Source organism: Silurus meridionalis, chromosome 6 (genome assembly GCF_014805685.1).
Source record: "Silurus meridionalis isolate SWU-2019-XX chromosome 6, ASM1480568v1, whole genome shotgun sequence".
Classification (NCBI taxonomy): domain Eukaryota; kingdom Metazoa; phylum Chordata; class Actinopteri; order Siluriformes; family Siluridae; genus Silurus; species Silurus meridionalis.
In genome coordinates this window covers 17302636-17320705 of record NC_060889.1, presented here as the reverse complement: position 1 = coordinate 17320705, position 18070 = coordinate 17302636, and the positions used below count along the sequence as shown (strand labels likewise).

At 42.4% G+C, this 18070-nt stretch overlaps 2 long non-coding RNA genes across 2 annotated transcripts; both read left to right on the top strand.

The window, feature by feature from the left end:
- The first annotated feature begins 9984 nt into the window (after nt 1-9984).
- Nucleotides 9985-11299, top strand: LOC124386813. The gene is made up of 4 exons (XR_006926018.1): nt 9985-10124; nt 10205-10269; nt 10349-10424; nt 10517-11299. It is a non-coding gene; the product is annotated as an uncharacterized LOC124386813 (long non-coding RNA).
- A 5778-nt stretch (nt 11300-17077) lies between these two features.
- On the top strand, nt 17078-17496 carry LOC124387618. Its single transcript, XR_006926185.1, has 3 exons — nt 17078-17102; nt 17182-17399; nt 17476-17496. It is a non-coding gene; the product is annotated as an uncharacterized LOC124387618 (long non-coding RNA).
- The last annotated feature ends 574 nt before the right edge of the window (nt 17497-18070 follow it).

Below are 18070 nucleotides of genomic sequence, written 5' to 3'. Positions count from 1 at the left end.
GTCCCATTTATGTCTAAGATTTTAGACTCATAAACTCATAAATTCTGCCCAGTTATGTTGCTACTTACAAAAGAACAATATCTTTGAAGAGTTTCAGTCAGGTTTTAGGCCCTATCATAGCACAGAAACTGCTCTAGTTAAAATCACTAATGACCTGTTTTTAGCTTCAGACTAAGGCTACATCTCTCTATTAGTTTTACTAGATCTTAGTGCTGCATTCGACACTATAGATTATGATCTTCTTCTAAATTGCTTACAAAATTACATCGCCATTCAGGGACAGGCATTAAACTGGTTTTAATCCTACCTGTCTGATTGTTACCATTGTGTAGACTTAAATGTAGAGCTATCCAGGTTCATAAAAGTAAATTATGGCATGCCACAAGATTCAGTTCTAGGACCCCTGCTTTTCACAATATACATGCTTCCTCTAGGAAATATTATTAGAAGGCAAGGGATTAGCTTCCACTGTTACGCTGATGATACCCAGCTATATATCTCATCGAAAACAAACGATACAGCTCAATTGGCTTGGATAACTGAGTGTGTTAAAGAATTAAAAGACTTGATGACTCATAACTTTCTATTATTAAATTCTGATAAAACAGAGATTTTGCTTATCAGCCCAAAAACCAGTACACAGAAGCATTTCAATCTGCTTTTAGACAGATGTTCTGTAAGTACTAGTTCAACAGTAAAATACCTGGGAGTTATTTTAGACAGCAACTGCAAAAAATCATATCAACCATGTTACAAAAACTTCTTTCACCTTAGAAATATTGCTAAGCTAAGAAACATGTTATCTATATCTGATGCAGAGAAGCTCGTCCATGAATAATATTAACTCCTCCAGAATAGACTATTGTAATGCATTACTAGGTGGATGTCCTGCATCATTAATAAACAAGCTACAGTTAGTCAAGAATGCAGCAGCCAGAGTTCTCACAAGGTCGAGAAAATATGATCATATAACCCCAATCTTATCATCCCTACACTGGCTACCTGTTAAGTTTTGAATCGACTACAAACTAGTGCTTCTTACTTAAAAAACACTAAATGGTTTAGCTCCCAATTATCTTTCCAGTCTTCTAACACGCTACAATCTGTCACGCTCCCTGAGATCTCAAAACTCAGGATTTCTAGTAGTTCCTAGAATAGCAAAGGCCACTAAAGGTGGTAGAGCATTTTTTACATTTAGCACCTAAACTTTGGAATAGTCTTCCTGACTGTTCATGGCTCAGACACACTATCCCAGTTTAAGTGCAGATAAAAACCTTATCTTTTTAGCAAAGCCTACACATAACACACATCGCATCATAACCTTATGCTTCAGTACATTTCATCAAATGCACATTATCAACTTGTGCTGTAATATATAAAACTTTGTTGACACAGCGTCTCATTTCCTCAGGGAACCAGGGTTACATACAAAACCTAGAGAAGCTTTTAAGTCATTACTTTAACTGTTCCATGAAGTACCAAAGTTGTTTTTTTTTTATAATCTGGATACATAATCCAAAAGTTACTTCTTGGTTTGATTTTCCAGCAGACCAATTATGCAAACCTTTAAGATAATAAGCAATAAATATAGAATCAAGCGGTTGACATGTCCACCCCAGTCCAGTGGCCTAAACCTGGAGCCGAAAAAAAAACATAATGCTAACAACAAGCTAATAACCTTTGGAACTAAACTAAGACAGGAACTTTTACAGAGTGAATCTCATTGATGTGTCCTCAAATGACAATGCCCTCAGGGGGCTGAAAAATGGAAGAAAAAAAGAAGGAACTTCAGTGACGAGACATCCAAATGTATTTAAAGAGCCTCTCTTCAGAGCCCGATCCACGTCATGTCACAGTGATTTGCTGAGAAATCTTTAACTAGGGTAATTACTCTAACCATGTGATTAGAATGTCAGCTGATGACATTGGCTAATTAGCACTGACCTGCTTTCTTCCATATGAGCAATGGAAAGTGCCAGCACTTCTAGCAGGAGATTCAACAATCTTCACTGGACTGAAAGGATGTTAACCTGAAAGTGCCTTTTTATATTTCTTGACATTTCAGGCACAGTGTGATCTTCTACACACTGCATATAATTAGATTTTTAAATGGATTAATTTGCTATAAACCACTAGTCTTTTGAATGTTCTCTCAAAAATGCATGAATTTGATTTGCAGAAGGGCTGCACTAATACTTTGATATTGATCCAAAAATGCAAGCAGTACTGGCTCATCAACTTGTATTGCTAAATCTTGAGTCAATCTCACAAGCAGAAGGGAAGATCATACTTTGTGTAACCTAGAATGTACCCAAAGTATGAAAATGGGCTTCCATGTCAAGAGTCACACTGAATTTTATACTGTATATAAGGGTCAAACTGCTTTAGATAAAATCGCCGATGATAGAGTTGTCTCCAGGCGCACCAAAACTGCAATTTGTTTTTATACAAGAATTTTGCATGAATTCTTTTTAAATAAATTGCCATTGTTAGTTTAAATGAGTCTCTCTTCTTGTGGAAGAGTTATTGAAAGCACTGGCATATTGCCTTTGTAAAGAGATCCTTTCACACACAGCCCACATTGTGATTTTATTGGTGGGTTTTTTACCCTCATTTTCTTTATTTTTTTCCCTAGGAACTTCATACACTTTCCATTTAATTGTTCCTTAGTAGCTTCTATGAATCATATCTGCTTACCCATCATGGATTTTTAGCCATGCAGTCAACTGTTTTATAAAGTTCTAATGTACCAATTAAAACATATCCTCACAATTGGACCATTAATGGAAGTGACAATAATTAATTAAATTTCACACTGCATAATTGACAAGGAAAGTGTTATTTGCTAATTAATGAAAAGGTTCTGTCACATGACTATTTAACAATAGAGAGTGGATGCTTTTGAAAGTGAAACAAAAGAAAAATTCTCAACACTTGTCAGAATTTCACTATTTATTAATGGGTGAGAATTTTTGCAATTATATGATCTCAGGACAAGTTGCCCTATATACATTTTATTACACAGAATTTAGCAAAATGCTGAATGTTGTTCTCACAGTAGAAGCAGTGTAGTATATTTAACTGAACAGCGACGTAATTAATTTTAGCTACTGCAGTGAGGCAGTCAAATTAAATAAATCTCTCCCCTATTATCAAGGGGGGATCTTTCTATTAGGCTGCAGATCTAAACGCTTTGCATCAGTGATAAGGAAAAATAAAGTAATTCTCTTTCTGCTAATTACACCTAGCATGTGTTGTACACATACAATAAAAAATAAATAAAAAAATGCCATAATTGCCACAGGTTATGGGGTTTCCTGTTTGTTTTCTTTTGTTTGTTTAATAATTATGGTCTTATTTCTCAGCATCTCTCCAGTTGCTTTTCACTGTGTAACCTGCAATGAGATTTTCAACAATTAACATTTAGTTTCAAGTTTCCCATACATAAAAATCTATTCATATCCACTAACTCAAGAGAATGAGTACAAATTAAATTATATCATTATACAAAGACAACCTTCCCCTTCTAAATGGACGATTGAGGAAAAAAAAATACATAAGTTAAATTAAAATACAGTGAGAATTCTGTGCAAACACAGACTAGTGTTTAATATGATTTACTCATCACTTTAGTTTTTAATGGCTTGTTCAGAAGTGACAGTTTGTGAATAGTAAAGCTTTGCTGGAATGTTAAAAGTAGTCCACATAAAAGTGGGCTACAGGTTTTCTATTGAAACAGTCTTTTTTTACTTAGTGACAAGTTTCTGAAAACTGGCTAGTATGCTTGTCACACAGTACCTCACCCATAATCCTACTAAAGTGGATGAATCATGTTGCCTTTACTTCACTCAGAGCAGAATATATTTAGCTTGAGTTGTATTGCAAGATCAAAATGAATAGTCTGTACGCAAACATTATTTCCCTTAAAAATTAAAATCATGGTGTCTGAAAGTGGGAATCTTTGCTGCAAAATATGTAGCATACAGAAAATGAAGCCTTTCCTGTGCATAAGGCTTTATCTATGCACACTATTTCGATTTTAGACCTGCAAATTATACACATTTCATCAGATAAACTCAAGGAAACTAGTAAGTGGTGAATGAGGTTAATTCAAATCTATAAGGCCATGACAAAATGGGTTCCTTGGATGAATATTTTTCCACTAACTTCCACTGCCACATACAACTACATAACCGAATTGAGAACTTTGTGTTGTTTATAGAGAGCAACATGTGTAATAAATGGCACTGGTAAAATTAAGAATGGAGAAATGAAGTAAAGTAAGATTTTGGAAAGAAAAAAAGTGTTCCAAGCTACCCTGCTATTTGGACTGATGCAGTGCTACTGTGAATTGCACTGGTGCTCATTGTGAAGGGTTTAGATTATTCCTGGAATGCCATGGCACCATACAGACACCCAATTACCTGAAGAGAACAGCGTGCTCTATGTGACGCTGATACAGCACTGCGTAAGGGAGTTAAAAACTAGTGAGCTAACTTCCTAGGCTATTCCTAGTCTTTGCTTCTGCAGCTCTTTATTTTCAGTTGTCTTTTTAGGTCTGTTCCCCTGGAAACTGGTTGTAAATTTTATTTTAGGCAAAAAGAACAGTTTCTATCTTGAAAATGTAGTGGCAAACTATGCAAAGTCAAAATGAAAACAAAATAAAATAAAATAATGTTAACTTATTTAATAAATGTAAATTAAAATTAAGTTCATTGCAATAGACAAGTAGTTGTTTGCTATTTTTATAAAATAATAATAAAAGAGACAATGGATGAAACGCTCAGCTGGAACACTGTAGGACTCCAGAAAATTGCATAAAATTGTCATACTCTATACTGTAGTTTTAGTGAAGTGAAGCAGAAATTCACAGAGCTTTAGTCTTCTGCTAATTCTGTGTAGGGTGAGTTTTCTCTTCAGGGAAGAACATCAATTTAAAACTCTATGGGTTTTTTGTCAGGATGCCCGGAGAGCTGAAGGACAAAAATCGAACAGCACTTTAGACTAACAACTCTGTTAGACTAATGAAAACTCTGTTAGACTAACAAAGACCTTAAACGAGTTTCAATATTTTTCACTAAATTTACATAAATATTAAAGGTCAAATTAAATTTACTTTATAATTTGTAATATTACTTGATATTATAAGCCTTTTATTAAGGTACATGAAACAATCCTTTCCTTAGTACTTAAAATTACTGGTACACTAATCAAGGGCTAGAATCAGATTGGTCATGTTAAATCCAAACATCTCGTCTTTATTTGCACATGTTAAGTTAGGAGTATTCAGAGAGAGGTTATGTACATACTATAGTTGATTCACTAGGTTTACCATTCAGATTACACAAATCAGCTGCATATAGGCCATCAGTCTGAGCCATATTCTTTGTGTGTGTGTGTGTGTGTGTGTGTGTGTGTGAGTGAGATAGCATCTGAGATGTTGTTTTTGCTTTAGTGTCTTAAACCACCACCTTTAAACACAAGTACTTGCCTTTATCCCTGAAAAACATATTTATATAAAATCCAGATGGAAAGATGAAATAGCATAGTTTTCTTTGCTTTTAAATACAATACACAGTAACATAAAACCAAGGAGCAATTTGAAAGTAAAAATGAAAATACTACTGAAATTATATATATGAGAGACAATAAGGCAAGGAGAAAAATAAACATCTACTAGGAGTTTAACATATTGCTATTATATCACTGCATGAATAGCCCTTATAGTTCTTATAATTATCACATTAAATCATTTGCTAGAATTAAAATGTTCTATTAAATGTAACTATATACCTTTCATTTTTTAAAGGTTGGAAGCCTATAAAATAACACTTGATTAAGCACCTTCTACCAGAATTCTTTTTAATTTTTTATTGATTTACCATGTATTCAGATGCTAAAAAATAAACCAAAGATAGGTGAAACGAGGCCAGAAGATCAGGGTCATGAAATTGTAATTTCTGGTAGAGTTGTAGTTTTTTTTTTTTTTATCACACTTTTAATTTGCCAGATTCCTTTGTTAAATAAAATGACTTTTTTGTTAATACAATGTCCTTTTCAGATTTGAAGGATAAGCTGGCCAAGCATTTATCTGCTTCACTTCACAGCACATTTTAAGTAATTTCATCACTCTATGCATGGAAAAATTCTGTCCTTGTAAGATGCTGTTTCTTCCAATGTCCCTGTGCACATTTTAGTTTTATTAACTCAGCTATTTGTAATTTATTGTGTACAAAAAGTCACTCAGTATTTCCATGACATCACTTTACTTTTCTTAAAAGTGCTCTGCTACAATAAGTTGGCAACCCTCATGGCAGTTGTTTACAGGTTGTGATGAGTGGCTGCCTCCTCCTGAGGTGCACTCGTACTGCCTGAAGCTACGCTCTATGCAAACAAACAATTGACATGGGTGTCTTATATTTACCACTACTGGGAATTCCTGCTCATGCAGTGCAGCCCAAGCAGATAATTTCACCATCTTACCTGCAACTTCAAAACACACTCGGACAGATTCGCTTCAGTCCTCACTGGTTGAGAGGAGAAAGAGAAGGAAATGAAAGAAAGATGACTTCCCCACAGACCTGTCAACGTTATATACATGAATAGCTTAAAATGGTGAGCCTTATGGTGGTTTTTTGTTTGTTTTTTTTTTGTGCTATATCTCTCTCACTTTCTGTGAAGAAGGCCTTCAGGAGCTGCTGGGTAGATAATTCCAGGTGACATGAGCCCAACATCCCACTAGCTGCCTGTCAGTGATAAATTTTTATGATGCTTTTTTAGCATTCAAATGTGTAACGCATGCATGTAAGCTGCTATTAGGATCAGTGTCTGATGTGGGATTTGACAGTCTTAAAGTACATGTGAGAACACAGCATGTCAATCGATAACTAACATCCCAAATAAAGCTAAGTTTTAGACCTGGAATCCTCCAGGTTTATCATATCAATCTGATGGGGATTTATTTAGTATAAAATTTTACCTAAGGGATGTTTTCATAGAGAACCATGACACCCGTGGATGTCTTTCATGACAAGTGATGTGTACTGTTGATGCTTCAGCTTCAGGGTCTGTAGTTCGATCCTGCACTGAATTCTTTTTATTTATAATTTGTTTTGTATGTACTCCTCATGTGCCTGTGTGTTTACTACCTTGCAAAAGCATGCTAGTGTGTTCAGGGTGTATTCCTAATTCATTCAGACTTTTCCGAATATACTCCTAAGGAAATGCAAACTGGAAAAAGTAAAATTATTATTATTTTTTTTTTTTACTGTTTAAAATTGTAATAATATTTTCCTAAAAGCTTTATACAGTTTTGGTCAGTTCTAACTATTCTCTTCTGACCTCTATTTTTTTATACATTTGAATTAATGAACTGTTGCTTCTAGGGCTGCAACAACTAATCAATAAAAAATTTAAAATTATTCAATAAAGAAATTTGTTGTCAACGAATGCTGTTATCGATTATTTGGGCTGCATAAGTTATGGGTTATTGATGATGAGATAACACATCCACTTGCAAAATGGCACAGAGTACAGGGCAACCGGCAGTAGGAAAAAGTGTGTGCCTGAAGTCATACAAGGCATAGGAGCATTTTATATTTAATACATTAAATTAAACAATAACCTACAAGTTATGCAAAGCGGAGCTTGTTTGATATGGAAGAGTCATGCACGAGCACATGAAAAGAAGGTTACGTCTCTAGGTTACGTCTGTAAACCAAGTTCTCTGAGGAAACGAGACGCTGTGTCACAATGCTTTGGGAATGCGCCCGCAGGTGGGACATCCCTGGACATAGCGTGCAACCTCCTAGTGCATTCTCGACCACCAATAGTGAGTCTGGACAAGTTGTATCGTTCGTCTCTCACCTGGGGGACCCGATCCAGGTCCCTCGTGGATCGACTAGATAAGGTTGCGTCTTGCTGAAACCCTGGATGAACCGACGATAGAAATTGGCAAAACCCAGGAAACGTTGGAGCTTCTGGATGGGCCAGTTCTGTACTGCCTTTACCTTCCCCTCGTCCATCTGGATGCCATCCAAGCTGATGACGTAGCCCAAGAAGTGGATCTTTGAATGGTGGAACTCAAACTTGGAGAGGTTCAGGTATAGTTGTTGGGAGCAGAGAACCTCCCGGATAATGCACACATGTTTCCTATGCTCTTGAGGGTTCCAGGAGTAGATCAGGATATCATCGATGTAGATGATGTTGAATTTCTGGAGGTACGGCCGGAAAACCGTGTTCATGAAACCCTGGAAGACTGCGGGAGAGATGGAGAGGCCATACAGCATGACCCTGTACTCATAATGTCCTGAAGGCGTGATGAATGCAGTTTTCCATTCGTCCCCCTTTCGGATATGCGCCCTATCGGATATGTTAACCAGGGTCTCCCTAGGATCACGCTGACCATTGAGTTCTCCAATACCGTATCTCCTCCTTGTGAAACAACCCCACTGGGAGGGTGATTGTAGGTGCACAGTACCGGTCCAAGGGACGTCCCTGGATCGTTTGGACTGCTTATTCGTGGGACCCCCTCTCTCGGGGAAGCTGAAGATGGCTGAGGCAGGCTTGTGAGATGAAGTTCCCTGCTGAGCTGGAGTCGACTGTGCGAGTATGGAGACAGAAAGAGTGGGGGTTAGGAGAGTTACGGTGAGCTTGGATAAGGGTGAGATGCGGTACTCACTGCAGGACGGGAAGGGCGTATGGGGCATCTGACCCGGTTTACCGCTGTATAGACACTTCCCGGTGGCTAGGCAGCTGTTTCCTTCCGGAAAGAAAAGAAAGAGCCTCTGTGAGTTGCATGGATTTGGGTTCTGGAGCAGTAGTGGGTCCAGGCATGCTGTTAGTGTGGAGTGAGGTTGGATGGCAAGCGGCAAGACGCTGGGAAAGCCCGATGGATTTCTGTATGAAAGCCTCCAAACCCACAGTATCATCATGAACTGTCATTGTGAGTTTTATATCTGGAGCGAGCACCAGTCAATATACACTCAGGAGTGCCACTAGATGCCGCCAGAGTGTGAAACCGAAGACTAGTCAGTGATGTTATCAGCTCCCTGACATAAGCTGAGCAGCTTATTGGCCATGGTGAGGACCCCGGAAACGGCGCAAAATACTTCCGTAAAGTGGTTCGTGAATTGCGCGTAGGAATTTACCATGAAGCTTGCTGCGCTCCACAGCATCTGCGCCCAGGCCAATGCCCTCCCGGAGAGAAAGTAGATGAGGAACGCCACCTTAGAGCGATCGGAGAGGAACCGCTGTGGCTGCATCTCGATGTATAAGTTCACCTGGAGAAGAAAGCCGCGGCATTCGGCTGCTTTGCCCGAAAAGGTGGTTGGGAGCGCCATCAGGCGACCAGTGAGATGCGCTATATATATATATATATATATATATATATATATATATATATATATATATATATATATATATATATAATGAGTGTCAGGTGTGGATGATTAGTAGGTGAGGAGCTCAGTGCGGGCACTTACGGGAGGAAAACAGGAGTCTTCCTTACACAACTGCAGTAAACAATTAAATTTTTTTGTCTCTGTTGTGGTTTTCAGCGAATGCTTATGCATTTGTACACCAATGCTTATTTTTTTCTTTTTTAATCAAGTTTGTTTTTCCGTCTCTTCATTTCTCTGTTCCATTCTCTCTTTTATAGTATTTTATAGTCTATTACAACAGTTAAATCTGTCATTTAAAAGTTATAAACTTACAGAAGCAATGTACAAACTACACCAAGGCCATTTATGTGCAAATGACGTGTAATTAAGGTCTGACCTTTATACATCTTTAGTCTTGCTATATCACTTTGTAAACTTGGACATGTTAGACTAAACAGCTGTAGCGTCTGGGTAGGATCATTTTGTGTATCAGTTAGATTACCTGTCCCATGCATTCCTTTTAGCCTTTAACACCTGCATATCAATTACAGAATGGGCCCCACGGTATACACATACCAAATTCTGTATGACATATGTGTGACAGAATGAATGAGGTTCAGGTGGTGATTGACACTCCTGACCACCAATCAGTAGCGAGCAGGCACTATTTAGAGTGGGTTGGTTTGAGCCTGGCATGTGTCACGCCCGGATCCTCCCCTTTTGCGGTTGCTAAAGACATTTCAGGTATGTGCTGCTAGTATGTAGCGTTGGCTAATAAGTTTTTCTTTGCTCATTGCACTAATGGCTCATTTGTGTATCCTTAGCCTGTCTTTTCAGTGTGTGTCCCTGTTGGATGCTGCTTTGGATCTGTTTATTGCCCTCCCTGCAGGTATGAGGAAGTTGTTTAGCAATGTTTAGCTTTAACGCGTGTCAGGTGGCGTGAGTAATGTGCAGTCCTTGAACTTCAGTTTAACAGCAGGTTATTTGAAGGCTGCGTATCCTGAGCGGTGAATTGATTCTCAGGAACTTATCTATCCGCGTTTGGTAAGTTGCTTCGGTTTGTTAGGGGGAATTACAGCATGTAGTTGCGCAATTACTTGTGTCATTTATATCTTGTATCATTGTTTGTATTATAGGATCCTCCTTCTCTCCTTCCCTCCTTCTCTCCTTCTCTTCTTTTTCGTCCTGGGTGATTATTGCTGCGATTCGACTTTTCCCTCGCTGCGTGCCGAGTGAACAACCTTGGCTTACAACTATTTAAAAGGGGAATTCTGCTGCTGCCATTTGGCTTCTGTGATTTGTTTTAACCGGTATTGTCTGGTCTACTGTGGGGTCGAGCAACGTGCAAGTATCGGGGCTGGCTTGAAGACGACGTGGCCGCTCCTTTTGGGTTTTGCTTCCCTCAACCTTTTAATCAAGTTCCTCATTGGTTTTTGTTTAAGCGGTGTATATGGTGAATCATATTGTGCTTGGTGACTATCCATCATATTACGGTGGAATTGTGACCTTAATTCGCTGTTTCCTTCCTTTCTGTCTGAGATTTATTTTGCTTTTGGTTTCTTTCAGGAGCTGGGGTCCCACGGGTGAAAGGTCTTTGGTGGTGCTATTTCTACATTTGCTGTACGACACTTTTTGATGTGTATGAGTGGGTGTTTTGAGTTCACGGTGAGGTGTGTGTGGAAGTGTGCTTTTTGATAATTAGTGCTGATCACTCCGTGGGTAACTCCAGCCCTGTATGCAATGATTTTATGTTTTGTTCATTTGGAAGTTGTGTAAATTTATTGTTTAATATTTTGTGTCCGATTGTTTATTTTTTGTGATTTGTGTAATTGTCACTGGACCATATTCACCAGCGAGAACATTTTTTGTTTTATATTTTAAAGCTAAGTTTTCAATAAACTTTGTATTGTTTTATACGATGCCCACGTTTCCTGCCTACACTCAATAATAAGGGAATCGAACTTGTGTGACCTAATAAACTCTGGGGTTTACTTCTATTTCCTGGGTATAACCCTCCCAGGTGGCGTAGTCGACTTGGTTAGTATATAAAGTTGAGCTTGGGTGTGACGAGCCCTTGGCTCTCCTCCCTGCACCATCCGCACCCCTCGCGCCACATTCTGGCGTAGTCGACAGGATCTCTTGTGTCGTGCAGAAGACGTGGGTATTGTTTGTGTATTTGTTTTATATATTTTGTATTTTTGCAGAAGCTGGGCAGCAGCAGTTTATATTTTTTTCCCATTTTATGAGTAGATCCTGAGCTTCGTATTCTTCCTCAGTAGTGGTAAGTGATTGCGGGGTTTGCAATTATGGACGATGAACTACGCGAATTGAGAGAATTGGTAGCCCAATTAAGGGCAGATAATGAAAGGTTGCAGCAGGAGCAAGTGCCAATTGTGCAACCTGGCCCATTTAATGCTCCTATGTCTCCCGTTGTAGATCCACCACTCACTGGTGCTGTTGCCTCTGCAACAGATCATTTCGTGTTTATGCCTCGGGATCGTAAGTGTCCGAAATTTAACGGTAGGTCCGGCGTTATGATTGAGGAATGGGTGGAGGAGGCTCAGGCCTGCATGCGTCTTCGCCATCTCTCTTCGGTTGATCAAGCATTCTTTTTGGTTGATCATTTGGAGGGAGAGGCGAGGGAGGAAATTCGATATCGGCCAAGGGATGAGAGGGAGGATCCAAACAAAATTATTAAGGCATTGCGCGAATTGTATGGTTGTACGAGTTCGTACGTAGCTCTTCAAGAATCCTTTTTTTCCAGAAAACAACAGGGTGGGGAGACCTTGTTAGAGTTCTCCCTAGCCCTGTTGAATCTTCTGGAAAAAGTGAAACGTCAATCACCCCATGGTATGCCTAATGCGGATATGTTATTGCGAGATCAATTTGTTGAGCATGTGAGCGACGGTGCGCTTCGACGTGAATTAAAACAGTTGGTCCGCCGCCAACCCACTGCTACGTTGTTGAATGTTCGTGGCGAAGCTATTCGCTGGGAACGTGAGGGAATGCCTGGGGGGGTGCGTGGTCGAAGCCAATCAGTTCCTTCCGCTCAGGGTATTCAGTATGGGGTACAGGGACATCGGCACACAGGGGGAAGTAGTAAGTTGGCGACTTCCGAATTGGGCGAGTTAGAAATGCTGAAAAGCAACAACAACAATTGAATCAACTTGCTCAAAGTGTGGCTCAAATTCAAAATCCTCAGCGTTCGCAATTATCCCGATCTAATCAGATAATTTGTAGACGGTGTCAGCAGCCTGGTCACTTTGCTAGGGATTGTGATGGGGAACGGAGACCTTTTTGTTTTCCACCAGTACGCGCAGCCTCCGCGGTACCGAGAGGTGGGCAGTTACAGTCCAGGCAACCGTCGGAAAACTAATTCCCGCTGAGCTGCAGGGCCACCGCTTGGTCGGGGAAAAGACAGGCTCGGGTGTTCTAAATGATGCCAATTTTATGTCTCGTTTTATGTCAACGTGTCCGCAACTTGACGTGTGTATGGGTGGGGTTATGGTACCTTGCCTGGTGGACACCGGTTCTATGGTGTCCACAATTACGGAGAAGTGTTTCTTGGCGAATTTTGGGTCGTGGGGTCAGGAACGGCTTAGGTCGTGCCATTGGTTACAGCTCCGGGCTGCGAATGGTCTTTCAATTCCTTATATTGGCTATTTAGAACTAGATGTACAGCTTTGTGGGCGTGTGGTCTTAGGGTGTGGAGTGCTGGTGGTCAGAGATCCTCCCGGTGGTTTGGGGGCTCAGGTTCCTGGTGTTCTGGGAATGAACGTCCTAAGCCGCTGTTACCGGGAGCTCTTTGGTCAGCATGGCACCAGTCTTTTTGATTTACCTGTTGTGTCACAGGCCCCTATTTCCGTTGTCCAGGCCTTACAGCATTGTCATCACATCGACATCCAGCTAGTTTCAGATCAGGGGTCGAGTCAAGGTGCGTGGACGCCGGGCGTGTCGCATCCCGGGGCACCATGAAATTGGTTGCCGTGCGTGCTCTGCCCAGTACTCAAGTGGTACAGTATTGTATGAGCCTCCAGATTCTGGTCTCCCAGCAGGTTTGTTGGCATCTCCTGCTCTGGTCCATGTGCACCATGGCACAGCTTATGTGCCTGTGGTTAATGTGGGTACAATAGATGTAGTGGTGTACGCTAGCACGGTCGTAGGCACTGTTAACCATGTTCAGGTGGTGAGCTTACCCCCAGAGGTCACTGAAGTTCAGGAGGTTTCGGCTAGGGTAAGTACACAAGTTGTGCAGGTTTCCCCCTCCTGTACAAGAGCAGATCCGGGCGATTGACTTGTCTGTGTTGTCGGTAAAGAACAAGGCAAGGTGAGGCGCTATTAGACCGGTATTCATCTGTGTTTTCCATACATGATGGGGATTTGGGATGTACTAATCTTATTTCCCATGACATCCCCTTACTAGATGAGGTCCCTGTGCGCCAGCGGTACAGGCGTATTCCTCCTTCAGAGTACGAGGTAGTAAAGGCTCACATTAACCAACTTTTGGAGGCTCAGGTAATTAGAGAGCTGCAGCCCTTACGCCGCCCATCGTTTTGGTTAAAAGAAGGACGGCAGTCTACGCATGTGTGTAGACTACCGTCATTTAAATGCTAAGACCAGGAAGGATGCCTTCCTCTACCTCGTATTGAGGAGGCGTTGGATTTACTGGCAGGGGCACGTTGGTTTTCTACCATGGACCTTGCCAGTGGGTACAATCAGGTCCCTGTTAGTGAGGCAGATAGATCTAAGACAGCGTTTTGTACTCCGTTTGGGCTCTTTGAATGGAACAGGATGCCGTTTGGCCTTTGTAACGCTCCCAGCACCTTCCAGAGATTAATGGAACGGTTGTTTGGGGACCAACAGTGTCAGTCTCTTCTTTTGTACCTTGATGACATTGTTGTTTTCTCCTCATCAGTTGACCAACATCTAGCTCGGATGGAGGTAGTCTTAAGCGGTTACACAGGGAAGGTTTGAAGGCTAAGTTGTCAAAATGTGCCTTCTTCAAACGCAAGTACAGTACCTGGGGCATGTGATCTCCTCAGAAGGGGTTTCTACAGACCCAGGAAAGATTGAGGCAGTTTCGCAGTGGCCTCAGCCTACCAGTGTTGCAGGTTTGCGGTCATTTTTGGGGTTTGCTAGCTACTACCGCCACTTTGTGGAAGGGTTTGCGAGGCTGGCTGCCCCTCCACAGGTTGGTGGCAGAGCTGGCAACCCCAAAGCGGTCAAAGTATGGGTCCCGTGAGTTTGCTGAGGCATGGTCTACGGAGTGTCAGAGTAGCTTTGAGGAGTTAAAAGGTAGACTTACCACCGCCCTGTACTCGCCTATGCCGACTTTTCACTTCCTTTTATCTTGGAGGTGGATGCCAGCCATGGGGACTAGGGGCGGTCCTCTCACAAGAGCAACAAGGTAAGGTTCGTCCCATAGCTTATGGTAGCCGAGGTCTTGACCCACTGAGCGCAATACTTCAAACTACAGTTCTATGAAGCTGGAGTTCCTTGCGCTCAAGTGGGCCATGACTGAGAAGTTCCGGGAGTACCTGCTGGGACACAAGTGTGTAGTCTACACTGATAATAACCCTCTTAGCTACCTGACCTCAGCTAAGTTGGGTGCCATGGAACAGCGTTGGGCTGCCCAGTTGGCAGCCTTTGACTTTGAGCTTAAGTATAGATCAGGTAAGAGCAATCGCAATGCTGATGCCTTGTCACGCCAGAACCCACCTGCTGTGGAAGTTCAGGATTTGTGCCCAGGTGTATCTGTTCCTGCTGCATTGCGTCAAGTGAACCAAGGTGGATTGGTGAGTCAGGTAAACCAGATTGTATCTTTTCCTGGTTATTCCAGCAGTGATATGTCGGCTCAGCAGCAGGCCGATCCAGTTATTGGAGAGCTGCTGGTGTTTGGAGGCAGAAATTGCTGCCTAGCTCTGAGGAGCGTAAGAAACTTTCTAGGTCTGCTGTGCTCTTGTTTCGCAGTGGGATCGTCTGGTGGAGAAGGAGGGGGTGCTTTATCGCCGGGTGTTTCGCCCGGATGGTGGAGAGGAGGTCCTCCAAGTGCTATTGCCGGTGGCCATGAAACCGGAGGTGTTGACACAATTGCATCAACTGCACGGGCACCAGGGGGTGGAGCGCACCTCTCAGCTGGTGTGGCAACGATGCTATTGGCCAGGGATGTCCTCTGACATTGCCCGGTGGTGCCATGAGTGTGAAAGGTGCCAGTGTGCAAAGGGTGTCCAGCCTGCCCCTGTTAGTTTCATGGGACACCTGCTGGCTGCACGGCCAAATGACATTCTGGCCTTGGACTTTACTGTGTTGGAACCCTCAAGTTCCGGTCTTGAGAATGTGTTGGTCATGACTGATATTTTCACCAAATACACCCTGGCGGTACCTACTAGAAATCAACAAGCTGAGACTGTGGCACAGGTTCTGGTTGTTGAATGGTTTTTTAAAATTTGGGGTGCCTGGCCGTATTCATTCGGACCAGGGTCGTAACTTTGAGTCAGCGCTTATTAAGCAGTTGTGTTGTTTATATGGAGTTGAAAAGTCACGCACTACTCCATATCACCCTGCTGGAAATGGCCAGTGTGAGCGTTTTAACCGGACGCTGCACAATCTTTTGCGCACCTTGCCTGTGTCAAGGAAGGGGGACTGGCCATCTTGTCTTCCACAGGTACTGTTCGCCTACAACACTACTCCTCACCAAGCTACGGGAGAATGCCCGTATTTTTTGATGTTTGGGCAGGAGCCTAGACTTCCAGTGGACTTCCTGCTTGGTAGAGTTGAGGAGCCACAGTCAGGTAGCGTTCATCGGTGGGTCCTGGAGCATCAGGATCGGTTGCAGGTGGCTTTTGAGGGGGCTCGCGAGCGGTTGGGGGCTGCTGCTGACCGCCGGAAAGCCAGGCACGATCTGCAGGTACGAGAATCACAACTGCAGGAGGGTCAATTGGTATATCTCCGTGACTATAGCGTGAGAGGTCGACATAAAATCCATGACCTGTGGAGCTCCGTGGTGTACCAGATTGTGAAGGCACCTAAGGAAGGAGGTGTGGTGTATACAATTGCTCCCATCACAGATCTAGGCAAGTTAAAGCACGTGCACCGATCTTTGCTGAAACTTCAGATTGGCAGGAACTCTCCCCCCATGTTGCAGGACATTCCATTAGTGGAAACTGTGCGGCCTCGAGAAGAATTGGACGAGGAGATTTGTTTGTTCTGGTACCTGAAACACCGCAGGTTAGTGGTAGGCAAGCACCTAGGAGTATGCTTCAGTCTGAACCCCAGGGTTCTGGTGAAGTCCAGGAATCAGAAGAAATCCCTGAGGTAAGATTGAATGAGCAGCCACTAATAAACCCTCCTTTACACTCTGCTTGGTGGGGAGAGTGTGGTGAGAAGGACTGGAAGGAGTACTGCTGGGCAGCACTCTAATGTACATCACCTCCCACGATCCTTGGGACCAGGTACAGTGTCTAGTATAGTGGGTAGTACATCTGTGGTTTTATTCCGTCCTTGGGACTGAAAGTTAAGAGGGTGGGCTTTTGGGTTTAGTTCATCGTCGGGCGACGATGCAGAAGCCGGGGTGGATTGTGACAGAATGAATGAGGTTCAGGTGGTGATTGACACTCCTGACCACCAATCAGTAGCGAGCAGGCACTATTTAGAGTGGGTTGGTTTGAGCCTGGCATGTGTCACGCCCGGATCCTCCCTTTGCGGTTGCTAAAGACATTTCAGGTATGTGCTGCTAGTATGTAGCGTTGGCTAATAAGTTTTCTTTGCTCATTGCACTAATGGCTCATGTGTGTATCCTTAGCCTGTCTTTTCAGTGTGTCCCTGTTGGATGCTGCTTTGGATCTGTTTATTGCCCTCCCTGCAGGTATGAGGAAGTTGTTTAGCAATGTTTAGCTTTAACGCGTGTCAGGTGGCGTGAGTAATGTGCAGTCCTTGAACTTCAGTTTAACAGCAGGTTATTTGAAGGCTGCGTATCCTGAGCGGTGAATTGATTCTCAGGAACTTATCTATCCGCGTTTGGTAAGTTGCTTCGGTTTGTTAGGGGGAATTACAGCATGTAGTTGCGCTATATCTTGTATCATTGTTTGTATTATAGGATCCTCCTTCTTTCCTTCCCTCCTTCTCTCCTTCTCTTCTTTTTCGTCCTGGGTGATTATTGCTGCGATTCGACTTTTCCCTCGCTGCGTGCGAGTGAACAACCTTGGCTTACAACTATTTAAAAGGGAATTCTGCTGCTGCCATTTGGCTTCTGTGATTTGTTTTAACCGGTATTGTCTGGTCTACTGTGGGGTCGAGCAACGTGCAAGTATCGGGGCTGGCTTGAAGACGACGTGGCGCTCCTTTTGGGTTTTGCTTCCTCAACCTTTTAATCAAGTTCTTCATTGGTTTTGTTTAAGCGGTGTATATGGTGAATCATATTGTGCTTGGTGACTATCCATCATATTACGGTGGAATTGTGACCTTAATTCGCTGTTTCCTTCCTTTCTGTCTGAGATTTATTTTGCTTTTGGTTTCTTTCAGGAGCTGGGGTCCCACGGGTGAAAGGTCTTTGGTGGTGCTATTTCTACATTTGCTGTACGACACTTTTTGATGTGTATGAGTGGGTGTTTTGAGTTCACGGTGAGGTGTGTGTGGAAGTGTGCTTTTGATAACTAGTGCTGATCACTCCGGTGGGTAACTCCAGCCCTGTA